Consider the following 12,536-nt stretch of genomic DNA (forward strand, 5'->3'; position numbering starts at 1 on the left):
AAACTATTTTGTTCTCTGAGATATTTTTTGTTTCTTCCCAATTCCTGGCTATACTCCACAGAGCTGAATTTGCTGGCCAACTAAGGCTCTCTAGTGTGGGTATAACTTCCTTTGGGGGCCTTCAAGAGCATAAATGAGGCGCTGATGGAACTCATTACACCAACATCCCAAGCCCAGGCCCAAGCATTCTGTGCCAAGCAGGGGAAACTCTCAGCAAGTGCCCTGGAGCAGCCTGGTAGAGACGACAGATGACCCAGAGAGAATGGAGGCAAGGACAACAGGAGCTTCTCTGAGCCTGATGAGTGAGGAGCACTTTTCTAGTTGTCTGTACGCACAGACCAATGCCCCAACCAACTGGGCCTTCTGTAAAAAGAAACTTTCAGATGCCCACTTAGGAAAATGAAATATAAAGGATGATTTAAAACACTGAGACATAGGGCTGGTCCCGTGGCCGAGTGGTTAAGTTCGTGCGCTCCGCTGCAGGTGGCCCAGTGTTTCGTTGGTTTGAATCCTAGGCGCGGACATGGCACCACTCATCAAACCACGCTGAGGCAGCATCCCACGTGCCACAACTAGAAGGACCCACAACAAAGAATATACAACTACGTACCAGGGGGCTTTGGGGAGAAAAAGGAAAAAAATAAAATCTTTTAAAAAATAAATAAATAAATAAATAAAACATTGAGACAGTCCACAATGAACACCCAAGAAGGGGAAACCAAGGAACCGTGGTCTTTCCAAAATGTCTGTGTAGGAGGAACTTAGAGGTGGCCATTGAGTTGGCCAGGAAGGGGATGACTGGGGGACTCCATGTGATGTTGCACCTGCATAACCGCCACACCGAATGTTTGTATGAGTGGCTTACAATTGTGTGTGAGATGGAGAGTAGTGGGGGTTGGGGGCTAGAGCCCAGAGTCATCCCTTGGTTTAATCCCTGGAAAGAATAGTATGGAAGAGGTGAAACAACCCCACTTCAGATGACTAGTCCATTCTTCTGAAGGATGTAAAGAATTCTCTCGTAAATTCTACTCACTTGCATCAGTTGAGTTAGGTTTCTAGAGTTCCATCTATAATATTAAAGGTATATACTGTGTATTATGGTGTATATGGTGGTGCATACATCATAGAACCATTTATATATATTTCAGCTCTCTCTCCTTCAAGTACGTGGTTGTACTACATTTTCCCACCCACCTGAAGTTAGGTGTGGCTATGTGATTAGCTTTGGCCAATGAAATGTGAGTGAAGTGACATGTGTCACTACTGAACAGCTTTAAGAGCCAGGACGTGCTTCACCATTTTCTCCTTTCCCTCAACCCCGGTGATGGGAATGTTGTCTCAGCCTCCATCTGGGATTGGACTGAGGATGACAGAGCAGTCCCCAGCCAACTTCAATAGATACGTAGAGTCAGCAAGAAATAAACCTTCATTGGTTTATGCCCCTGAGTTTGGGGGCTGTCTGTTACCCCATAACCTAGCCCACCCTGAGTGACACATACGCACCAATTAGCCAGCAGACTGTGATTTTCTTCTTCCAAATCAGTAACTGACTGTTAAGTGTTTAATTGTATTAAAATAGATTGTGTACCCACAGAGTTCCCAGTATTAGAAACTGAGTTATTTGTTATAGATATAGACACAATTTGTAATTACAAGGAACCAAACTTTTTTCCAAAAGGTAAATTATAAAACTGAGCTCTCAGACAATCCCCATAAACCCTGATTCTTTCCTCAGCCTCAGCAAACAAGTTCCCAGGTGCAATATTAAAATCTGCTCCAGGGGCCGGCCCAGTGGCACAGCAGTTAAGTACGCACGTTCCGCTTCGGCCGCCAGGGGTTCGCTGGTTCAGATCCCAGGTGCAGACATGGCACCACTTGGCATGCCATGCTGTGGTAGGCATCCCACATATAAAGTAGAGGAAGATGGGCATGGATGTTAGCTCCGGGACAGCCTTCCTTAGCAAAAAGAGGAGGATTGGCAGCAGATGTTAGCTCAGGGCTAATCTTCCTCAATAAATAAATAAATAAATAAATAAATAAAACCTGCTCCAAATGCATTATCTACCAATGGAAGAGAAAGAAAGCATTTTAATAAATCCCAGTTTCTGACATGGAAGGTTTCCTCCATGGCATTCTTTTTTTTTTTTTTTAAAGATTGGCACCTGAGCTAACAACTGTTGCCAATGTTTTTTTTTTTTCCCTCTGCTTTTTTCTCCCCAAATCCCCCCAGTACATAGTTGTATATTTTAGTTGTAGGTCTTTCTAGTTGTGGCATGTGGGACACCGCCTCAGCATGGCCTGACCAGTGGTGCCATGTCCACGCCCAGGATCCAAAGCAGCAAAACCCTGGGCCACCGAAGCGGAGGGTGAGAACTTAACCACTCGGCTACGGGGCCGGCCCCTCCCTGGCACTCTTGATCAACACAGGCATTCATCCTCCCAGATGTCAGGCTGGGCTGGCCAAATGAAATTTTTTTGTTGGCTTTCTTTTCCCTGTGGAACTCACAGTTTCAGAATGTAGTTCCTTGGGGCCAGCCCAGTAGTGCAGAGGTTAAGTTTGCACATTCCCCTTTGGCGGCCAGGGTTTGCCAGCTCAGATCCCGGGTGCGGACCTAAGCACTGCTTATCAAGCCATACTGTGGCAGGCATCCCACATATAAAATAGGGAAAGATGGGCACAGATGTTCGCTCAGGGCCAACTTCCTCAGCAAAAAGAGGAGGATTGGCAGCAGATGTTAGCTCAGGGCTAATCTTCCTCAGAAAAAAAAAGAAAAACCCACAAAAGAATGTAGTTCCTTGAACATCACTATAGGCGACATCTGCCAGAGTCCACCCATTTCTCATGCCTCCAAATGCATATTTCAACTCATCATTTTATTCAATACATAAAACATGAATTAGGACAAAATTTATAGTACTCTCCTACACTAAAAAAATCCACAAACTAAGTTTTTCTACAGCAAGACGTCCCAAAACATATGTCTTACACAGTTGCAATGCAGTCTAGGAACATCAGCTAAGCTGTGACCGATAAAAATCTTCCCATTTCTAAAGAACAGGCCTCATAGACACAGATTCTATTTACATGAAGCCACTGATTCAATCATTTGGGGTTAGATTTATTGTTTTAGCCATCATTACGTTTTTCACTTATAAATCAGTACCAATCTAGTCATTTTAGTGACTAAATAACTATACCATGATCTAATTTCTTAGGTTGTTAAAATGACCAGATCAGAGTCACTGCTGGTGAATCAATAAAATGCTTGGAAATAAATATGAGGGGAAATGTACAGCCAACCAATTGGATGTCAAGGCCAAAGGACCTGCCTACCACCCATATCCCCACCTCAAACCTTATAATTTATACCTAAATTCTGACTTCCCAAGGGGCCCAGGGCCAAACTCTAAGTACTTTGCTGTGTGTGTCACAGAACCACTTGGAGGTATTAGTCAATTAAATTATTAATGAAAGAACTATACAAATAAAAGCATCATGCTCTTTTATGTAGTAATAATTATTATCGTAAGCAATGCAAATTGAATAATAAGGATCATCAGGACAGTTCAGTGATAAGCTAACGATCTCCGGCAATCAGACCAAACATCTCCACTCAAGCTGTTTAATAAAATAAACAGCAGCTTGTTGACATCTCTGTTTGGTTAAGCAGATATACATCCAGAGACTACTTATGTGTCCTAGGGAGAAGAGCTAAAAAAGTAGAGGCTGAATGACATCAAAGTGGAACTAGTTACAATGGTGGTCATTTAGCTATTTCCACATCGTAAGACGACAATGAATCCTACAAACTGTCTCAGAATCGAATGACATTATTTATTTATGTATACACACATGCATATATTCATAAGCACATATTTACATATACATATGCAGTACCTGAATATACATATATATATATATAACAATAGATTCTTATAACTAAGTATAATGTTTCAGTTACATTCACGTGAGAGATAAAGTTAAATGCCATATCACTATTCAGAAGCATTTATCAGGCACCTAGCTACCTATCACACACTACTCTGTAAAAGAGTAGGCCATTTCCTTATTTACCTCAGAGCACCTCATGGAACACTCTAGAAACCATACAGTCTTCAAACAGAATTCAATATTGCCCAATTCTCTATCGGTTCACCCAGGACTGATTCAGAAGAGAAACTGTCCGTTCACCAGATCAAACTAATCACAGGGAAAGTCTATTAAACTCTAATTGGTGAGTAATTTGGATCTTTCGGTAGCTACTACAATCAATTTCCTGCCTCTTTTTGTTCACCTGGAAAAATATGTATTATGTGTGAGGTAATGATATCCTCTGATATTCAGGGAAAAAAAAATCAAAGGCAGTGAAGTCTCTTCAGCCTCCAGCAAGAATAAAGTAACGCTGAAGAGGAGGCTTAACCTACTTGCAGTCAGATGTGTTCATCTCACAAACAAACACATCTTCCACTAGGGTCTGAGGCTTAGTTAAAAGGCCAACTGTTCAGAGGCCATTTGACTGGGCTTAAGGGTGACATTATGTCCTTTACAAAAGTGCCTGTCCCTCCTTCATTATGAGCTGTCATATTAATGAGGCCAATTTGGACGCCATTCTCTTTCAAGGGGTATCAATTTAAAACAGCTCTTTCTCTTCAGACTCCCCGGGAGACGCCCCTGTTTTGAGTTCCAATAGCTCCTTTGAGCCTAATTCTATCTTATTAAACCAAAAAGTTCTCACCTATGCTATGTTGCTACCCCTCTGATGGAGCTCTGAGCTTTGAGCACGGTTATGAGTTTGGGCCCAAACGCCACGATCCCTGGTTAAAGTCAAATATCCATTTGGGAAGTTCATGTGCACACACCTGAGGGGGAGTAAAAATTAATGTGGATGCATAAATATGTCCGCTCTAGGGAAACAGTCGGCACAATATAGCATTTCCCGTGGGGACTGAGAGAACAGCTCACCCTCCGCCTTTGCGGGGGACGGGTCTGCCAGATTTCCACCAGGAGACAAATGTGTGACCGTGCATTCTTAACCCAGAATGCCATGGACAGACACCTCCTCACCTTTTCAAATGCTTTTTATTTTCTCCTCCTTAAATTAGGAAGAGAGTCTTAATTGCTGGTATGTCTCTAACACTTGCTAATCTTCTTTTTAATAAGGAGGGTAAGCCACAGGCTGTGGACCTCCAGTAAACAGCAGTGGGAGCCAGTGAGGAAGATAGAGAGGGAGGTGAGAATAGCACCCAGGAGGAGGGGCAGAGAACCCAAGTCAAGGAGGCTCCCAGATCGTGATTTTGCACTGCAGTAAAATCTCAAAAATAGTTTTAGGGACAAGCATAGGTTGCCAACTTTTTATTTCGCCAAGTAAGGATATCAAACTCATTATCTTGAGCTTATTTTTCTCTTTGCCTAGGACTGGGCAAAAGTTCACCTTTGAGCACTAATTTGTGCATGTTGTGTGTCCTCCCCCCGCTCCCCCAGGCTATAAAGTCAAGCAGGCACCTCAGAATTCCCTCTGCTTTCCACACAGGAGGCCCCTTGGCATCCAGGAACCACTGAAATGGACAAGACCAGATCCCAAATCTGAGAATTATTCTTATTTTCTCATTTCACTTGAGAATGTTTCACATTTCCTTATCTTCCTTCAGAGAATTTCTGTGAAACACCTTTTCTAAGGTGATATAACTACACAGCCATCTCAAAAAAAACCCCAACACATTTTACATTGGATTCATTTCAACCCTTGATAAGAAAGCAGCATATATGCTTCTAATGGAAATGAATTCTAACAAAAGGGTCTATTCACACTTTCAGCCTAGGGGCCTGACCCACAACGGCCAAGAACACATGTGCAAAGAATGCGAATGCCTCCTTTGCAGGCAGAAGCAACAAGAAGGAGCAAAGGACCAAAGACTTCCCACCCATTCGTCTTGACATAAACCTACTCTACAGCCAGCCACGATGACTGCTGTGAAGGGAGCCACCTTGCAGAGTCCGGACTAGGACCAGAACGGGCAGTAACAACTAGCGATTTAGACCAGCTTAATTTCTGAATTCCTGGAAGACAAAGACCATGTATATTAAAGTCGCCTGCGCAGTACAGATTTGCTATGGGTAGAAATCCCCCTATCCCTGGAGACCAGAACTCTGGCCCTGGCTTCTCCATCCCTCGCAAACAGCTTGCGAAGGGTCTTTGACGTCAAGTGCTGTTTGTTGAATGGACAAACGAATGAATTCTCATATTTATCTTGTTATCATTCGGTACTGAAAACAACTGATTTAGAAATCTTTTAGAATAGTTCTCATTTAAATAAAAGATGGATTTTAATCTCATTTCCAATGATCCGTCAGGACCATACACTCTTAAGTAATAATAATTATAACCACTTTAGAGCTACCTTAAAATGAGTGTTTACTATCTGCCAAGCACCGTGCCAGGTATTTTATTAAAATTATTTAATCTCATCCCATCTCCATAAAGTAAATACCATTATCCCCATTTTACAGATGTGGAAGTGGAGGCTCAGATACCTTACATTATTTTCTAGGAATCCACATCTCAGAAATCACACCCGCAGTCTTTCAGCTAGGAAACAAAAGGACTGGAATCTGAAACTATGGCTGATATTCTCAGCCCAACATCCACCGCCTCACCCTGGGAATCTTGGGCCAACCCTGCTATAAGCGGCAGCTTCTACGGCGCATGCACTTTAACTGGGGCTGCTGAAAACCCGGGCCGTCCTCTCCTTTCTGGAAGCCAGTGTTGTTTCATTCTGCTTTAAATGCCTGTTCAGGCTTTATGCCCTCTCTCTCAGGAGCCCTAACTTCAGCCCTCAGGCCTTGGCCCCACTACAACTAACGACCCAACTGCAAAGTCGTTCTGTTCAATTAGATAAACCCATTTCTCTCAGGATAGTTGGTGCAATTCCAAAATGGCTTATCATGAACCAAAACACTGAACGTGTTTTAAATAAAGCAAGCTCTCCAGAAGTCACAAATCTCTTTCATCTGCTTTAGTTGGTGACGACAATGGGAAGAACATTAGTGTGGAAGCTGTCCCCTTACTCTGCCGATGTCTTGCATTGTGACCTCACTGTGACTTCTGTGGCTCTAAGTTTCCCCATATGTAGAATACAAACTCTTACCTACCTCACAAAAATGATTATGATGACCAAGAGTGACAGGAAAAATACTTTGAGAAAAAAAAAATCAAATGCCTTCCAAAACTAAGGTGTTAATATCATACCTTTTCCAAATAGTACAGGTTATGGCAAATTATTCTGGGCATTTTACAAGGCCAAAGCATAGACCTAGAAACTCTCTCTGTTACATACATGGGGATTTCCACTTTATTAAAGGTTTGCGGGAAACACCTAGAGTCATTATCAAAGGTCCTAACTGGACAGCCAATAGGAAAACTCCCTGTCTATGAATCAGTCCTTAGGAGAGTTTTTGTTTTGTTTACTAACATTTGGGCCCCATTCATGACTCAAGCATAATTTTCCTTGGTATTAAAGTAACTGGGAACTGATATTAATTGCCCAATTTTTAATTACACTTGGCCTCTTTGTACCCTATGTTGTAAGCGCCCTGTCTGTCAGGGCACCGTGAGAATAAGTGATCTGTCATTGGCTACATTGAAAGGGTTTTAGTGTCTGAGTGGTTTGTGATCACTAAAATAAGGGGTTCCAGCCCTCTAAGAATCTAATACACACACTCTTGGTTGTGGCTTTAAAAATAACTTAAATAGGGGCTGGCCCCGTGGCTGAGTGGTTAAGTTCGCACGCTCCGCCGCAGGTGGCCCAGTGTTTCCTTGGTTCGAATCCTGGGCGCGGACATGGCACTGCTCATTAAACCATGCTGAGGCAGCGTCCCACATGCCACAACTAGAAGGACCCACAATGAAGAATATACAACTATGTACCGGGGGGGCTTTGGGGAGAAAAAGGAAAAAAATAAAATCTTTAAAAAAAAATAAAATAAAATAACTTAAATAATGAGACCATCACAGGAAAACATATTGAATTTGTTGACTGTTTACACACCCTCTAACCTGTCCAGCTGTCTTTGCCTCTTGAGGCATCAGACTCTATTTTGAACATGGACTTCTTTTTCCTTCCTGGAGTCTCTCATTTTCTCCATTGTATTCATTCAGAGGGAAAAAAAGACCTCATAAATGTCATTTCATATTCCAAGCAATTTGCTATAGGCAACTACACCATTACTTTGTACAAATAAATTTACATAAATCATTATTAGAATGTTTTATCTTAGCAACATTATTTGGTTCCCAGAGCACAAATTAAATGCATGCTTAAAGCAGAATATTTTAAAGTTATTCCTATATTGTTTATGAGACAGGATTAGAAATTTCCATCTAATTTTTCTTTCATAATGGAATTCTTTTAGTTTTCTTTGTACATTTAGAAACCACGTGTATAATTTTCTGGGGGGTTTCTTGAAGCGAGTGATGCAATAGACAATTCTGCCACATTTGGTTCATTTTTCAGAGACTGTTCCTCTGGATTCCATGGGTTTGGTCTTGAACCCTGATTAGGAAGGCAAGGAACCAGGGAAATTAATATTGTCTTGTGAGTAGATGGGTTTTTGTTTGATGTTATAATCACCATGCAAACTGGTCTTTGGTTGTGGTTCAGCCTTTTTTTTTTAAGTAAACAAATTTGTAAATGAACTCCCTGAAAACAGAGCTCAGATTCTCCTAGCCATTGGTGTTGAGAAGGTGCCTGTCTGTATAAATTGCCTCACACATGGCAAGTCTTCACTGGCCAGAGTTCTATTGCACCCTAGATTTCAGTATAAAATCACTTCTCCCTACACAAAACGCAGCCCCAGTTTTAAAACAGGCTGTACTTGTCAATGTCACAGTCAGGGGTGGAAAGAGATTGACTGGAAGTCAGGGGACATGCTCGCCAGCCCTGGTCCTGCTACTTGCTGGCTCTGGAGAACCATGCCGTGATTCCCTGTCTTGTCTCTCATTGGGATCAAAAAGGGCTGGACTCACCATTCAGGGCTGTAACCTTCTACCAACGCATCGTCTGGGAACAGATTCCCAAGCCAGTGTCAGGGAAATAGAGCTCCACGTGGTCAAGGGCTCAATCCTCATAAAGTATGAGGGAAGCAGCCCCGGTGAGCGCTGAAGAGCACAAAGTCAGACACACCTGGGTTCAAAGCAAAGCGCTACCATGCTAGCTGTGGACTCAGAAACAATGAAACCTTTCTGCACCTGTTACCTCATCTTAAAATAAGGAGATTAGTTTGGACCTTCTGCACAAGTTTGTTTGGGGGATTAAATGAAACAACGCAGGCAAAAGCTTAGGACAGTGTAACGCTTAGGAAAAGCTCAATAAACAGTAGGTAACAAAATCTTGAAGGATGACCAGTGGCGTCAAGCTGGGGTGATCATATAATTTATTATGTATACCAGGATATTTTCAGGTGTGAAAGAGAGGACTGTATGATAACTATGTTGGGTCAGCTGGCAAATGCCAGGACGGGGGCGTGTGTGATGAACCTGACTGCAGCCCGTCACTGTTCCACACCTATTATGAAATCAGGAAACAATTCTGTCTTATATATGTTATAACTTGTTATACCTTTTAAAGTTCCTTCATACCTATTATTTGAACCTTTCATAAACCATATGAAAAAATGTAGGGCTGAGTTAATTACCCTTTAATGATGAGCAAACAAAAGCACAGAAAACGTATGGGCTTTCCCACAATGACCCAGTGTTGCAGGGGCAGTGGGGACCCCGAGTGTCTCTCATGCTCCTCCCTCCTTCCCAGCCTCCTGGTGGAGAGATAGGGTCATAGGACTAATTCTGGCCAATGGACTGTGGAAGTGGAATTGGTCCAAGTCACTTCCAGTCTAAGGCACTTAACAATGAGTGTGTGTTCTCAACTCTTTTTTTCACACATCGCAGCCACCAGGAAGCCACATTTTGAGATGTAGGTGTCGTAAGATGGATGAGGCTTGGAACCTCAGAACATGGGATGCAGGACTGCCACACTGGTGCAGTCCACCTCTGGGTGAGTGAGAAAGACACTTTGATTGCACTAAGCCCTGAGATCTGGGGTGTACTTTTTACCCTGGTGTGCCACAGCCTGCCCTGACTCAGCTAGTTCGTGGGACTAGAACCGGCATCTCCAACTTTCACCATAGTTTTCACTCAACAATATCATCAAATCCCACCAGATTGGGAAAATGCTGCCAAGATTAAATGCCACAGCTCACTCAAGGTAAGTCTTCAATGCTCACTTGATTTAAAACAAGACATTTCTTTGGTTTAAAATAAAATAATTCACACCAATGCCAAGTAAAAAGAAAATAGTTCCAAAATGCAGGGTGCATTTTAATTTGGTGCTGATTTGTTCCAACATTTAGGTTAACCCAGGAGGCCTGGATGCCTCATTCACAACCCTAATAAGTAGGTTCCTGAAAGGAAAGAGGCTCAATGTCATATCTAGATTTAACTGAAGTTAAATGGATAAATAGAAAAATCCAACTAGAGTATGACCAATTCTCTATCTCCGTCTAGAAGATTCCTCTCTTTCTTATGCAAACCCTACTCATCCTTCAACTGCATTTTCTTCATGGGGGAAAAAGTTCCACACCTCAAATTTTGCAAACACTTGTGTCACACAATTGCTTAGGCCAGAAGATGGCACATTTTTTTCTATAAAGGGTTAGAAAGTAAGTATTTTATGGTTTCTGTTGCATCTATTCAACTCTGCCGTTGTAACACAAATGCTGCCATAGGTAATCCGGAAATGAATGAACATGACTATGTTCCAGTAAAACCTTATTTAGGAACATTGAAATCTGAATTCCATATAATTTTCATGAGGCAAAAAACATTATTCTTGTTTGAATTTTTTCCAATCATTTAAACGTGTATTCTCAGCTTGTTCTCACACACAAACAAGCAGCAGGCCATACCTAGCCGGTAGGCCCTAATTGACTGACCTCTGGCCTAGACTAGGAAGAGACAAGGCAACGATCAATTAGGCAATCGCTTTAGTGGAAGGGGAAAACAAATACTGTTATTCTAGTTTTTCCACTTCCTAGTAGCTAGTGATCCAGGGCTCTGATTCCAGGAAGGCCCAAGCGCCTGGGACAGCGGGGCCTCAGCTGCAGGAGCACTGGAGCGTGCTAAGACAGGTGGACGGTGGCCAGGGCAGGCCTGACAGGAAGAGCAGGAGGCTCGGCAGGCAACTCTCAGTAGCATGAACAAGACCCAGGACAGCGAAAGCCACCACTGCTTTATCCGAAAGCAGCATTAGAAAAGAGCCAGGAGCGGGCAGGATTTCCTGGGCCATCCCAAATTAATCAGCGCACTTGGCTCCTGGCCCCTGACTGTGGCCCCAGCTTCAGCCTTGAGACCCTCCCTGAATTCTGGCTTTCAGAACTCTTAGACAGTCTCTCGGCATCAACTTACAAACTCATGTTCTTGACTTATGCTTCCTACCCTTCAATTGCACTTCTCGGCTCAGAATCACACCTTGTGAATCACCAGGTACTGACCTCACACAGCCCCTGGTTCATCCTGGGGCCTTGTGAAACCACACCTGCCAGGCAGCGCTGGGAGGGGAGGGGGCAGGTGTGTAAGAGAAGAGTAAATAATCAGGTAGACGGGCAGAGGCCGTGTGTGGACTGGCCCAAAGAAGCAGAAAAGGCCAGCAAGGGAGCAGCCAAGCCAGGGCTGAGGTGACAACGTCCACTGTCCTTGAAGGAAGCTGCCAGCCAAGGCCCCTCTATAACAGGGAGGGTGGGGTTTCTCCAGGGAAACCTTAAGGGACCAGGCTCTGAAGGGGAGTCTGGCTCTCATTGGGACAGAACTCAGGGTCCTCCGAATCTTGTCTAGTGCAGGCAGCCAGGGCCCTCACTGCTCTGGCTCATAGCAGGCTCATTCCCTGCCTTCCTGTCCAGGCACCATGCTGCTCCTCTTCCTTCCTCCTGGCCAGAGCCCATCTAAGGCCCTCCCTCTTCCATGAATTCTTCCCTAATTATTTCAATCCCAATCCTCAAAAATCTCTCAGTTCCCTGAACCAGAGAGCTACCGTTAGCACACGGCCCGGCCCTACGCTGAGCACCATCTACCATTTTCTTAGGGGTGAGTCCTGGATCCTCAGCTAACCCATGAGGTCCATGAGGATAGCTCCATGTCTTATATTTTTTTATCCCAATTTTATCCCAATTTGCCCCAAGAACACATAGCAGATACTCAATAATACTTACTGAACTCAATTAAAAGGTACAATATTAGAAAGATTAACACAATCCAATAAAACATGGCATTATGGGAAAGAAAATGATTTCGAGGAACTACAGTGGAAGCTAGTTTTTAAATGAAAATTCCCAGCAATGTTCCTGTTGCTTTGTGTGTCTATGACACACACCAACATTTTAAATAAAGATGTGATTCAAGGTTTTCATTATCTTAATGCCTAAATTGGATTGCGCACAGTGTCAGTCTGATCAGCTATATCAATTGATCATTAAGAAGATTGGGAGG

The 12,536-nt window shown here is 43.1% G+C and overlaps 1 protein-coding gene across 10 annotated transcripts in view; it reads right to left on the reverse strand.

Annotated features, from left to right (window-relative positions):
* FOXN3 (forkhead box N3) overlaps positions 1–12,536 on the reverse strand; it is a 390,902-nt gene that overhangs the window by 273,287 nt on the left and 105,079 nt on the right. The gene's annotated exons all lie outside the window — the stretch shown is intronic.

This window comes from Equus caballus, chromosome 24, assembly GCF_041296265.1.
Source record: "Equus caballus isolate H_3958 breed thoroughbred chromosome 24, TB-T2T, whole genome shotgun sequence".
In the NCBI taxonomy this organism is placed as follows: Eukaryota; Metazoa; Chordata; class Mammalia; order Perissodactyla; family Equidae; genus Equus; species Equus caballus.